The following is a 12,254-nucleotide window of genomic DNA, read 5'->3' as shown; positions in this document are numbered from 1 at the left end:
TCTCTCTCTCTCTCTCACTCGGCTGGATCTCTCTCCTTTCCCTTCTCCCCCTCTTTCGCTCTCTCTCCCCTTTCCCTTCATCCCTAACTGGCAGCCCTCTTTGCAGAGAGCAGGTTGTAAATTTAAAGAGACTCCATAACACCACTGGGTGTTGTTTGGTTTATGGTGCCTTCCTGAGCTCACACAGACATAACTCATCCTGGCAGCCACTTCTTTCTCATGGAGTCAGCATTGCACCAGGCATCCAGATGCCTGCCACACAGCCGTCCCCTGCTGCCACTACCACACCCACTTTCAAGACCCCCTTCCTCCCCCAGCTTAAGCATCCTGCGTGGAGGGGAACCATGGCACAGAGCTGTTTGTTCTCCTAGGTATGATTTCAAAGGACCTCAAATGAAATGCAGCTCAGAGGGGTTCAGGACAGTGGGGGCTCTGTCAAGTCAAATTAAATCCAGATTGAAGGAGCCCAAGACATGAGAAGAAATCTTGCTTCCAGGAACGGAGGGGAAGGAAGAATGTCTTCTATTAAAGTACACTGCCTCATGGGTTGTCAATCCTTGGGGGAACACTCGGAGCCAGGACCCCTTGCATAGGACTCAGGTTCTCCTGTCCCTTTTCTGGGCAGCTCTGTCTTGGTCAAACCTGTGATAGTTTCCCATAATCAGCACCAGTGACAAAAGGGGTTGGGGTCAGACTCTACAACTCTTTGGCAGTTGAAGTGAATCTCCTCTTCTTGAAATATTAAGCCTCTCTGAATCTCAGTTTGATCAGCTTTCAAGTGAGTTCCAGAATCACACATCCACTTATCAAGCTCTGACTATGGGTCAGGAGGTGTTGGTGATGTAGCGCCATCCTCCCCCGGGCCTGGCCTGCTAGCCGCTCACTTTATCCAGCACTTGCCCTGAGAAGCTCTGCTTGCTCCTTGGGGCCTCAGTTTTAATGTTGCCTTGCATGCTGAGACATCCTAATGAAATAGATTTCTTTCCTCTTTAATCTCAGTCACGGCAATTTGTTTATTATCGCTTTAGCATTTTGCCAATTTATAATTACATGTTCATGCATTTGCTTACTTATTTGTATCTCCTCTGACCTTACTAGACTTCCAGTTGCATGCAGGGAGAAATCATTGTCCATCTATCCTCCATCCTACACCCAGTGTCTAAGGCAAAGATGAGGAAACTGAGGCATGCAACCAGGACCCACTTTGATCAATTTCCATGTTGAGTTCTTACTTCCCCCTCTTATCTGATACTATTTGTTACTCAAGCTCTATAACAAGAACAAATGAGACTTTATATATAATACCAAGGACTTGGCAAACTGTGTAGCTCTGGGCAAATGTCATTGTCTATAAATCAGCAAGGTAAATACAGACTACCTTTTAACATCTATTATTATGTGAAATAAATAGGGATTTCTTTGGATCTCAAAAGAAGTGGACCAGAGAGGACAGATCCTGCTCTCTGAAGGAGAGGAAGAGGCAGGCGAATGCAGAGACTCTGCAAGGCTCAGCAGATATTTACAAGTCCTTGACCCTCTGGGTGAGCTCTGCACTCCCAAACAATTTCCTGAGAGCCGGATGAGCTTGTTCCATGCCAGACACTGCAGCCAGGTCAAAGGGGATTTGTAGCCCCTAAGAATGCACCTATGTGCCTTCATTTATTTTATATGATACTAGATAGCATGGGAGAAAACTCCTGCAGCTTCCATCCTTCCGAAGATTGTAACTATTTGATTCTGGAAGTTTAAGCCATCCTTATACCTACTGCCCTGCAGGCCTTAAGCCAATTCTCTCTGACATCAAATGGTCCACAGGTATTCACTTTTTCCTCTTTTTGAGATGTATTGATAGATTCCCACCCACCCCCACCCTTTCTTCTACCTTTCAGTGACCAGGGCTGAGTCTCTGATGAGGCTTAGAATGAGGGGCATTTCAAAGCCAGAAACAAAACTATTCACCACTATCTCTATATTCCTGATGCATTGCCTTTAATTAGAGCACATTAGGCATATTTATATTAGACATCTTTACTATAACTTGGTATTTAAGGTATTAGAATTTTAAATTGACCTTTACTGAGGGCTACATAATTTGTGGTATTTCCTAAAGCACCCCATCATACATGCATTACTGCTGCTCTCACTTTAGCAGTGAGGAATCTGAGTCGAAAGGAGATTCTGTGACTTGCCTAAGATTTCGAGACTTGTAAAACTACAGAGCTGAAACTCAAGCCTTGGTGGAACGCTTGCCAGAGTCTATTGTAGACCTGTCTCCAGTAAGCATGGAACCTGCCTATAAGAGGCAAAAATACATGTGTTAGTCGGACTTGGTGCCATTGTGATTGAACTCCTGTAATAACCTCTATGTAATTCGGGGAAGGAGGAATATATTTTTAGGGTCGGGGTTTCAGAGGCCAATGAGGTGGGCTTTTTCTATTGTTGCTATGGGTCAATGGAAGGCAGAACATCACAGCAGCAAAAGTGTGTAGTAGAGCAAAGCTGTTTACCTCATGGTGTCCATGAAGCAAAGAGAGACAGACAGGAAGGGGTCAGTAACAAGAAACCTTTCAAAGGCATGTCTACAACCTCCTGATAATGACATTAAATTATACAAAATCCTCATGCTTTAACCACCTCCCAGTGATTGAATGGGCCAGCCAGGGACCAAGTGTTCAACCAATGAGAATTCTGGGGGGCTCCTTCATCTCCAGACCATACTATGTTGATTGAGTTTGTGGTGGACTGCTATTGAAATCAGCTCAGTCCACTGTACATGGATCGTTTGTTTCCACTTTTGCAGTAGGAATGGAGGTTATACTTGTCTGAACCTGAAATTCAGAATTGCCTGCACTCTGAGATCACATTTACTTAACAGGTCAGGACACCATGGGTGCGGCCTTGCACCAGTGCAGTCTAGGACAAACGACAGAGGTCGCTGTCAATGCTAGTGGAGAAAACTAATAAGACCTGGATTGGCTACACCAAACATCATGACTCTGGGTTTTCTGTTTCCTCTGCTCAAAGACAATCTACCTGTGCACCTTGCGGTTTCCACTCACCTTTCCCATTATTTCTCCCAACTCTTCAGTTTGGCACAACATTGTTCAATGCATGACCCAGAAACACAACAAATCAAGGAAAGGTTGGACAAATGGGATTGCATGAAGTTGCAGAGCTTCTGCATGGCAAAGGACATAGCTAGCAAGATCAATAGAAAGCCCACAGATTGGGAGAAGATCTTCACTAGCCATACAAAGGACAAAGGTCTCATATCTAAAAATTTACCTGGAACTCAAAAAATTAAATCCCCTAACAACAAATCCTCAAAGAAACAGTTTTGGACTCGTAAGTAGATCTCTGAAGACCTAGATTCAAGACTAAGTCTTGCGGCTTTTGGAATGTGAGAGTTTGAACCCAGATTCCACTGGACTCTTAAAGTCATGATTACTATATAGAAGCAAAGTCCCCAATCAGTCTTTGCAAGGTTTCTGGGGAAAAAGTGTACGTCTTGTTCTTCTTCTTTTTTTTAATCTTATGGACATTTATGTTTTTCATCTTTCTTTTCTTTCCTTTCCTTTCTTTTTCTTTCTTTTTTTGTTAGTTTTGACAGTCCTGAGGCTTGAACTCAAGACTTAGGCTCTATCCCTGAGCTTTTTCACTTAAGGCTTTGCTCTACCACTTGAGCCACAGCTACACTTCTGGCTTTCTGGTGTTTAATTAGAGGTAAGAGTCTCACAGACTTTTCTGCTCAAATTGGCTTCAAATTGAGATCCTCAGATCTCAGCCTGTTGAGTAGCTAGGATTACAGGCAGGAGCCACTGGCAAAGCAGTTTATGAATATAATAAATCTTGATCAATGTCATACCTTTCAATATTTTCACCCATCTCTCCTAACCTACTCTTTCCCTCAGTTTTCTTAACTGTGTAGGATATATAGTGAATATTTGACTGCATTCTTCCCCACTTCTCTTAATTTGTCTGCTGCTCCCCCCTTACCCCCAGCCCATCCCTTTCAAGTGCCCATTTCCTGGTATTTTTTTGTTGAACTTTTTCTTTGCCTTTCTAAGGAACTATGCTATTTGAGTTCTCCCTTGAATCTACCATATTTCAGTTAGTATATTTGTATATGATTGCATACCACCCAATATATTTACCTATATGCTTATAAACTAATTCTAGCTTCCATGGAAGAGGGAAAATATGCAATCTTTTTCTCTCTGAGCCTAACTTACCTCATTTAACATAATTTTTTCAAGTCCTTCAATTTCTTTGCAGATGATACAATCATTCTTTCTTATGAATGAATAACATTTCATTACATATGTATATATGCCACATGTTCTTTAATCATTTGTCCATTGAGAGGTATCTGGGCTGATTTCATACCTTAGCTATTTTGAATAGTACTGCAGTGAACATGGTTGTTCTGTTGGATTTATTAGATCCTGTTTGTGATCTTTCAGATAAATGCCCAGGAGTGGAGTTGCTGAATTATAGGATATATATACATATATATATATATATAAATCAAATTAAATAAAATAACTGTATGAGCATACAGTTATTTTACTATACCTTGGTACTGCTAATGAGATCATCTGTAGGATGTGTTGTACAAATGGAGTTCATAAAGAACCCATAATTAAAACAGTGGATTTGTGACCTTGACTTGACCTTTTAGTATCTTAATTAGAATTTAAAACAAGGGTTCTTTGGGCATCACCATGCTGAGATAGAAGTTAGCCTAGTTGGATTAAGTCCAGGGCATGTGGGGAGATATGTGGACATGGGCTTTAGGAAAGCCATTCCAAGAGAAATTGCAAGGGCTTTAGAGTCACCTGGGCTGTGAGCCACCTGTGTTGTTCAGCAATGAAGTTGAGACATTTGGACTCTGAGCAGACCCTCTCACCACCTACCTAACTCCAGCCTGGGCACAGATCGAAGCTGCAGCTCCTGAAGCATTCCAGAAACCTTGATTCTTTCTTATGCACAAGAAACCATTGAGCCTTCCAAGAGTGTTTTTCTAGCAGATTTCCAGCCTGGCTATTGGTTTTCTGTCACTTCTTTCAGGCCTGATTAACACTGTATAAAATTGAGGGGTTTTCAGCTGCTCTTCAAAGAGGTGGAGTCAGTTTTCCTCACTCTTGTTCTGAAATAAGCAATTGCATTACCTCCGTGTGAATGGAGGTTGGGGATGAAAGGAGAGAAATCAATACATAGTTAGAAGGGAGGCAGGATGTGAAGCAGCAATGGATGTAGCATGCTGCATCCTAGAATTATGGGGAGATAAGAGAGGTAATGTTTTGTTTCTGTACCTGCCAGTACACTATAGACTCAGGCCACAGTGGATAGAGGTTATAACAATGGAGATAGGTAACACTTACTGGGCATTTACCATGTGCTGTGTTATGTGTTGGACAGAATAGTCTCCTTAAATCTTCACACAAAACCCTTATTGGTAGGTACAGTCACTGTCCCCTTTCACAGATGGGAGAAACTAAGGAACAGAGAGGTTACTTGCCGTAGTGCAATGATGGAACCATGTTCAATCTCAGACGAAGCCAAAATTTCTTCCCTAATCATCACACTCTAATGCATCCAGAGTCAGAGCCAGAAGAGCTTCCTAATTGGGCCTATTAGCCCAGGCAATCTTTCTGGGAGATAGATGGAGGAACTCGCTGAGACTCAATGTAAGTAGCTTCCTTTGGGGCCAAGAAGTAGTCGCTCTCACTGATGAAAGTCTAAATTCAGAAGTTCCCACAGGGGTTAGCATGGAGTATCAGAAACAGCCTAGGAAGATGGAGAACCCAATTTGAATCCCAACTCCATTTGCTGCCTTGGGACTATGAGCCAATCACTTGATCTCTCAGAGTCCAAATTTCCTGACCTATGAAATAAGGAAGGTGATATCTATCATTTAGCAAAGTGCCTACCCCATTATTGGTGATTAATATCTGTTGGCTCTCTTCTTTCTTGCTGGGGGCTGAGGTCTCCCTGGGATTCTGAATAGCTTTAGGAGTCTAACCTCTACTTTGCCCTTTTGGTAAAGCTTGTTGTAAGTCATACACATACACAAATACCACTGGGACACACTTTCCAATTTGAGGTTCTTTGCTTTGGGTTAGAATGATATTAGTGGTTTTACCTTAGTGAAAAGGAGTCTTCACTTAACTGTTGGAAAGGCTAATGATTTTAGTATTTTTGTTGTACATTGAACTCATATTGAAAGAAAAGTTTTCCAGTATCAAACGTATAGGGCACATCATTGAGAAAAAAATCTTGATGGAGAAAAGATTTGTGAAGTGCTGTGGTGGTGATTTCCTGACCTTTTTTAAAAATATTCATCATCAAACAATACATTCTGGTCTCTCAATGTATTTCTGGTCTCTATATTTCCCTCTCAGAGAGAGTCCAGGTTAGACACTGACTAGCTACATTACTTACTTTTTTCAATGTTCAGTTATCCTTTCCCTTCGAAGAGGGGAAGAAAATTCACCTCTGTGAAGAAAAGGACTAGCAACCTTAGATTTAAATACTGGCAAATATTTGTCAATTTATCAATTTGTCTAAAATAATCAAAATCATGGCATGAGGCCACATTAAACAATATTTATTGGTTGATGGCTGCATATTTTGTAAATATTGATAAGGCAGGGTTGACTCTCATACCTCACATGATTGATCTTGTCTGCATACCTAAGTTGCTCATCACCTATTAAAATGATGCCCAAGCCTGGCGCTGGTGGCTCATACCTGTAATCCTAGCTACTCAAGAGGCTGAGATCTGAAGACTGCAGTTCAAAGCCAGCCCGGGCAGGAAAGTCGGTCACTCTTATCTCCAATTACCCAACAGAAAACCAGAAGTGGCATTATGGATCAAGTAGTGGAGTGCTCACTTTGAGCTGAAGAACTCAGGGATAACACGGAGGCCCAGAGTTCAAGGCCCCACAACTGACAAATAATTAGCTAAACAGATACACAGGGTATTCTGGGCACTGGTAGAACATTGATTACATGGGTAGCTTTGAAAAGTCTCAACCTTTTCCCCAAATCTATGGATTAAACTAATTAAAATTATGCCTCAGGCATCAATTTATTCCTATTTTTTAACTCTCTAGGTGACAGAACAACCAAGAGCAAGAAATTCTTTTTTATTCAGGAGGAGTTAGAATAATTCCCATGGCTCTACAATTAAACTCCATGCCAATACCAGGTCTCCTGAGTATCTGATGGAATTTTCACGTCATTTCCTCATTGATGTCCTGGGCATTTCAAGCAGTGAGCTGGCTAACCAATGAGGGGCATGCTTTCTGACAACTCAACAGTTCCTCAAGGCATGTTTGTTCTAAAAAAAAAAGCTGAAAGATAAAGCCTTCACATTAAGCTACAGGGTTTTGTTCTCTCTTTTCCAACCTCCCTAGGCTGATAAATAATGGATAATGAAGAGCGGTGCTATTACATGCATAAAGCACTTGGCATCCATCTCCAAGACAGTACTTTCCATCTAATCTGAGGTCTAGTTGAGCACAAAATCTGTTTGGTGGTAAAGCCAAGTCCTTTTGGAGGGCTTATCCATGTTGCCAAGTTATTCAATGGGAAAAAAAGAAAGAAAGAAAGAAAGAAAGAAAGAAAGAAAGAAAGAAAGAAAGAAAGAAAGAAAGAAAGAAAGAAAGAAAGAAAAAAAGAAAGAAAGAAAGAAAGATAAAAGAAAGAAAGAAAGAAAGAAAAAAAGAAAGAAAGAAAGAAAGATAAAAGAAAGAAAGAAAGAAAGAAAAAAAGAAAGAAAGAAAGAAGAGAATTCAACTTTAGAAACAATCTCAGTGTTCATTTCTAAAAAGCCAAAGGGCTGGGTCAGCATGGATGGAGTTTATCTTTTCTTGCAGGATTAACACCTCTACATCTAACTATCTGTAACCAGCAGAGGAATAGATCTCCACAGGGAGATCCATCTAAAGAAGAACCCTTTAGAAATTTCCTCTTATATTTTATCTCTTTGCATTTATGTGAGGCATAGAAGGCTGTTTTGTATTTATTTCACATATTTAATTTTTCTTTCCTTTCTTCTTCTAGAGTTTAAATATCAACCTAGGTGCATGTGTGTTTCTCAGCCCTTATGACTAACAGCAGCTGGTGCCTGACAGGCATTTAATAAATATTGGTTGAATGGATACAGAGGGAACAACCTGTACCCCATGTTTTAGACAGAGTTTCAGGGGTTACGTTGGTTTAGTGTGCATATATGCTTCATATGGGGGACAGGATCTGGACCTTGTCAAAGTGTAAATGTGGCATGGGGATGGGAAATGGCATATGATTAAAAAGGAAGGGAGATGTTTTATCTGAAACTTAAGCCACACGCCTGGGGTGGAGCTCACCTTTTGCACCCTAGGACCATCTCAGATGGTGATTCTCCTACCTACAGACGTCTGTATTGCTGGCATCACAAGTACACACTACCATGCCTGACTTACTGATGATGACAGGTCTCAATTTTTAACCAAGGTAGTCCTAAACTATGATCTTCCTAATCTCTGCCTCTCTAGTACCTGGGATTACAGGTGGAACCAGTAGACTAACTGAGGAATCACTTATTCTTTTTTCTTTTTGGTAGTACAGGTGTTCGAACTCAGAGGTTTGTTCTTAATAGGTAGATACTGTACAGCTTGAGCCATGCTCTCAGTCTAGAGAGTCTTTCTAGAGAGTCTAGAGAGACTAGTTGTACTTCTTGATGTAGCCAAGATTCAACAACAAATATACACTGGGACATTTATTGCAACAAAAAAGCATTAGAACATACCTTACCACAGAATAGTCATTATGTGTCTTGTCTGTCCTTTTGGAGCTTACATGTCACAGGGGGCACAAACCATGTAAACATCATCTTACATATTGCAAAATGCATACCCTGAAGAATGATAATAAGTACTCTGAAGAAGACTATAATGAGGAAATGAGTTAAAGAAGATGGAGGAAAAGGAAAGAAGATGCTGCTTTTTCATCATTTTTTATAGAATCCTAGGGAAAGCTCTGATTGGCCTGCATAGTTCATATCCTCAACTCTTATATTAATTGCCATTGATGAAATTGTATGGACTTTGTGATTGGCCAGGCATTGTTATATGCTTTCTTTTCAGACCAGAGGATAGAATTAGCTTCTGAAAGAAGAATACAAATTTACAAAACAAAAACAAAACACCTCAATTTCTACCACTGGTCACTAACTGCCCAGATAAATAGACTATCTTGAGAAATCCTACAATATATAACTTTCCCTAGTATTTCTACATTTACATCCGATGACCTACTTTTGTTTGGGTGATATTTGGGGTGATATCTTTTTTGTGGGGGGGAGGGTTGTCATGGGGCTTGAACTCAGGCCTGGGTGATGTCCCTGAACTTTTGCTCGAGGTTAGTGCTCTAACTACTTTGAACCACAGTACTCCTTCCAGTTTTCTGGTGGTTAAGTGTAGATAAGAGTCTCATGGACTTTCTTGCCTGGCTTGACTTTGAACCTCGAATATCAGATCTTAGCCTCCTGAGTAGCTAGGATTACAGGCATGAGCCACCAACCAGCACCTGACTTGGGTGCTATCTTTTTTTAAACATTGAACACAACAGTTTGATAAACCCCTTGCTACGAACTCATATAATTTCATGAATGTCCCATCTATAGATCATGTAGCTACAAATCTGGGGTTTGAGCAATTTCTTCAAATTTTACATTTCTAGACTAATCATTGCCCTCCCCCACCCTGCAACCACCAAAGAACACTGTGTTCTTACAAGTAAATACATTTCCTCTAATGATCCAAGAAATGACAATATGAGCTATCCAAGCCAATCAAAGCCTTCCCTGAGAGTCTATGAAAAGTTGAAAAGGATTGGCTGCCAAAGAGGGTCCTGTGGGTGTTAGTGAAGGATCTGCAGAGGATGAAATGCATAAGCCAGAAGAAGCTGGAGGACTGGTTACCATGCAAGAAGCATTATTTCCCAGTACCAGTTGTCCCAATCAAATTAGTCTAGTCTAATGAGAAACTCTCAGGATGTTTTAGGGAAATGTTTTCAAAACCACAACCCTGTAAAATGCCATGTCGTATTCCTTGTGACTTTGGAAAATGTCATGAAATAAGCTAGACCAGTAGGGATCTTAATGCTCCCAATAAAAGTCTCTCATGGAGAGGAAAGCAGATATTTACAATTGCTGCAGAACCGTAGGTCTCAAAACATAAAACAGCTGGTTGAACAACAGAAGCAGAAGATCCCAACCTACCCACAGCAGCTGTGTGTGTTCATGGGCAGAGTCAAAAACTGACCTCATGTCTAAGGTCAGTGACTTTGACAAGTGAAGGACTCCAGACTGTTCTATATTTGCAGACTAAGTTTCACTGATGTCAAAATTCAATGCATACCCATTTAAGAACATTTGAAAAGCCTGAAGAGAAATAATTTTCCTCATTCTCTGGTTTGGAAATCACCATTACTAAACTTTTTGGTGAAGTGTTGACTTTGATGTAATTCTTTTTTGTGATTCTATTCATGTAAATATGCAAATCAGTACACATGGTGTATTGCATGTGAGTAAATACATAGTTCTGTGAAGTGATTTATATTAGCATTATGTTGCAAACATTTCTCCATAGCACCAGAAAATCTTCATATTTCAATTTTAATGACTACATAATATTCTATCTATTAAATATACCATAATTTATTAGTCAAATGATGGTATTTGGAGATATATATTTTGTCTCTATTCCCAGGCTTTTGCACAATAAATAAAACTGGTGAAAAATCTGGACCTAGTGTCTTGAAGAAGATAATTGGTACCATTCATCCATCCATAATCTCAGAGGCCCTCAAAGAACAGGTAATAGTCTAACAAAAGAGGAGACAAGAGTCATCAATCCCAATGCAATGACTTTCTTCACACCTTCCAATTAAAGCAATTGCTTAGAATGTACAATGAATAATAATAGAAAATTTTTGACACATCAGAACATAATTATTCCTATGTCTTTGTGTGTTTACACACACATAGTCACTTCTACGTCTATTTCTCTTCAGTAAACTTGTAATCAGACTTTAGCAAATACAAGACTACCATTCCACATAAATCTATAAATTGGGCAAACTGATGACATGTGCTTGTTTCAAAGATCAAATCATGCTAAGAAGGTATTTCTAAAAGAATGCACCCAGAAACCACACAGGGAAGCTGTCCTGTGAAAAAAAATGTCTGACAAGTACATCATCAAGTTGGTTGCAAGCAGGTGAAACGTGTTCAAGTAGCTATATGTTTCTGTGAAATGTCCCATTCTTACCATGGAAGCAACAGCCTTCTCAATCTCTGCATTATGTTTTTTCCAGCAAGGCTACACACAGCACCTTAGGTTACTTGGCATAATTCACCTGGCAATTTTGAAGACTGCCACTGTGGAAAAATGTGGCTCAGAACCTAGACAAAATTTCAAGATCCCCCACCCACCATCCAACTGCCAGTGTAGCCAGAGGAGAATCAGTTCATCTCATCATGGAGCAACAATTCCCAGAGTTTTCTGTTTGCACTAAGGTTACTTCTGCTGCTTCTCCAGTAGGGTTCATTTTGATGGTTTCTCAAGTGAACCAGTTTTATTCCTTGCTGGTGGGGTAACATAAACTCTATTTCCTTGGACTGGGGATGGAAGGCGTCAGAGTGACGAGCTGGCCAATTTCTCATTGATCCCATCCTTTTTACCCGGACCAAATGGGAGAGCGGATTGACCTAGGGAAACCTCTGGCTCAGTGCCCTCAAAAGTCAGGGTGTCAATTTTCAGACTCTGCCAGACACCATAGCCAAGGCCAAGGGTGCTCCGTCAAATCTATCCATTTCAATTAAAGGCTAGAGAGTTGGGAAGTAAAATAATCAATTTTGCAGGCTAAACTCAATCATCCTGTCGACACTTTATCTTTGCTCCGGATATGCTGGTGCGGGATATGTGTAATGCGACTCACGGCATTATTCACGGGTGACACTTCCAGCTACAGAAGGATCAAAGCTTTTCTAAAAAGTTATCCAGCTAAAAGAAAGTGGCAAAAATTATATATATATATATATATGTGTGTGTGTGTGTGTGTGTGTGTGTGTGTATGTGTGTGTGAGAGAGGAGGTGTATATATGTTGTTATTCATATGTATATATTATCTATGTATTATGTATACATTCTATGTATTATACATACATATACATATTCTCTATGTACTATATATGGAGAAAC

This window comes from Dipodomys ordii, unplaced genomic scaffold (assembly GCF_000151885.1).
Source record: "Dipodomys ordii isolate 6190 unplaced genomic scaffold, Dord_2.0 Scaffold18, whole genome shotgun sequence".
Taxonomy (NCBI): Eukaryota; Metazoa; Chordata; class Mammalia; order Rodentia; family Heteromyidae; genus Dipodomys; species Dipodomys ordii.
Note: the sequence above shows the minus strand (reverse complement) of the source record.